Below are 2859 nucleotides of genomic sequence, written 5' to 3'. Positions count from 1 at the left end.
TGTGTGTGTGTGTGTGTGTGTGTGTGTTTGTGTGCGTGCGTGCTCGTGCGGGTGTGTGTCTGCGTGTTTACTTGTACTCTGGTGTGGTTTGCTCCTTCTTTCCTATCAAACAACCATATCATCCTTATCTCTCCACATTTTTTTTTGGTACTCTCTTGTAACACTTCAAACTTGGTCACTTTCACGACCTTATTGTGTTTCAAGTGCCGTAAAAACTACATGTATTACAAAAACTATAGAGAGGAAGAAAAGAAGCAGGCGCTACAAGTGACACCCACCAACCATTCGCTCGGTACACAATACACAGTACACAGTGTGTAGCTGACAAACTGAAAGCACTAAACCACTTATAATGATACTAAACACTATCAGCGACAACAGTCTGCGTCAGTGACAGCACTACATCAGAATTACAAAGTTCTATCTGCTGACATTTCATTTTTTGGCCGTTCTGAGTTACTAAGACCATGAGGCCAGGAACCAAAATTAATGTTCTATCTATCTACTTTTTCAAAAATCGTCGTCAGATAATTCGGCGTCGTGGTCAAGATATTCAAAGAATTGCAGTCGAAAAAGCTTGACGTGATTTGAAACTTAAAACTTTGACGTCAAATGTCTCCAAACTATGCACTGAGCAGATAGTACTTTCTGTAATCATCCCGAGGTAGTGACAAATTACGTGATCTAGGATACTCTGACATAGATTATTTGTTCTGTAATATCTTAGACTGTACACTCTGACGTACTTCCGGTTCAACATGGGCGCGTACCATTTGACTATAGTCGAACCGACCTTTATTAACAGAAGCCTTTCTAAGACGGAAACTTATCAAAACGGAATCTCCCGCTCCCCCATTAATAAATTCCTCTATACATTTGTTATTGCCTTTATAAAATGGAAACCTGTCTAACTCGGAAACCGAAAGAGAAATTCCTTCCCTTTGGAGGATTTTTAGCTGTCTAAGACAGAAAAGCTTTGCCGACTCAGCCCTGATTTGAAACAAAACTATAAAGTTTGGTTCCATCAACTTTTTACACCACGTCACCCGGTGAGGAAGGGGTGTATGGTGTACGGCAAGGAGGTTGTTTTATTATGCTCCTTGGTATAGGGGCACAATTTGAGGGTAGATGTTACCCATTTGTATGAGCCTGGTGCAGATGGTCAGGGTGGTGTGGGTGTGAAATCTCTCCAGTGCCCGTGAAAGTCCTCGAGTGGCGCTCCAGCACGGAAACTTCCATGGGTAGCCAGAAGCCATGGAGAGGTGTGAAATGAATTTGACCAGCAATGCCTATCGCCCTGAGGCCCTGATCATAATATTATACGGCCTGGAGAGAAAAGAACATGCTCGGGAGGGGTGGCATGGTTGACTGCATTTATTGCGCGGATGGGTGGGGCTAGGGTGGAAGCAAAGGAGGTGTTCAAACGTTTCTGTTTTTAATAGGTCAAACAGAGGTCTTATGAAATGCAATCACTGTGGCAATGGATGAGTAAGACTGACGCATGCCATTATTAGAGAAGATAGCAATAGCACTCGAGGAGTGTGAAGTTTTTACCACTTTGCAAACTGGACAAGCTAGCATTGATCCCACAGGCTGAAACCTCCCTCCATCTCACTCTAAATTACCCCGGGTGCCCATTACGGCTGGATCGGCTGGATCGGCTGACTCGGTCGCCTAAAGCTGAAAACAAACACGTTTGATTTGGAGGCGACCGAGTCGGGCGATCGGCCAGACCCGCCGATCCCATCCGCAAGGGGCACCCCGTATTATACGTAAAATGAAGGAATTTTCCCCTGCTCCCTTGTGAGTCTGTATAATACGGGGTGCCCACTACGGCTAGAAACAGAAAACAAACGCGTTTGTTTTTGAGGCGATCAAGTCGGGCCGATCGGGCCAATCCAGCCGTAGTGGGCACCCCGTCTTATACAGGTTCGACAGTATTTTTGGAACCACATGTAGGGCATGGAGCATCATCTATTCTATAAATAGTTTATTGGGTAGACATTGGTTTGGAGAGACAGATTGCGTTTGCACTCGACTATAGCATGACTAATGTTTCGATCTTTATTTGTGCGTCCATATCGTGCGTACCTGCGCAGCGAAGTGATTTTTTGTTTTATTTTAGTCTGTTTTTGTTTTGTTAAAAAAAAAAGAAAAGAAAAGAGTGAGGGCTGCGGCCATGGCTGTGTCCGATCTAGGGTATTTTGAATCAACAAGTCTATGGGTTGCAGACAACTGAGAAGACTGATAAGCTTGGGAGCGACACCCACACACACAATAGCACACGCGCGCACACGCACACACACGCACACACACGCACACACGCACACATACACGACACAATAACAAACACACACGCGACATAGCACGGGCCTAGGAACCAGGAAGAAACAAAGAGAACTGACGCACAATCAAGGAGTTTAGACAAAACAAAGTGTGTTATAATATGTTGGTTTGTTGGCTAGAGTAAAACCCTTCAATAGTCAAGATCAAGGGGAATGCTTTGCCAAGACCGCAGCCCTGTCTGAGTAAAAGGGATACAACATCCCAGCAGACTGACCCAGATACCCGATTAAAATTACAACCCAACTCAGGATCGAACTGATCAGTTTTTGTGAATATAACGGTGAAGATCCCAAAGATTGCAGCATAGACGCCAGTTTGTTCAGTCAATAATTATGATTATTGATTAACCTAGTGGTTATATATAGTCTCTCAGATTCACAACCGTAAGGTTGTGGGTTCGAATCCCACCGGGGACCGATGTTGTGTCCTTGGGAAAGGCACTTTACACGAATTTTCCTCATTTCACCCAAGTGGGAATGGATACCCAGCTATAGAAAATGAAAGATCTTGTCA

This window comes from Aplysia californica, unplaced genomic scaffold, assembly GCF_000002075.1.
Source record: "Aplysia californica isolate F4 #8 unplaced genomic scaffold, AplCal3.0 scaffold01025, whole genome shotgun sequence".
In the NCBI taxonomy this organism is placed as follows: Eukaryota; Metazoa; Mollusca; class Gastropoda; order Aplysiida; family Aplysiidae; genus Aplysia; species Aplysia californica.
This window is presented reverse-complemented; position numbering follows the sequence as displayed.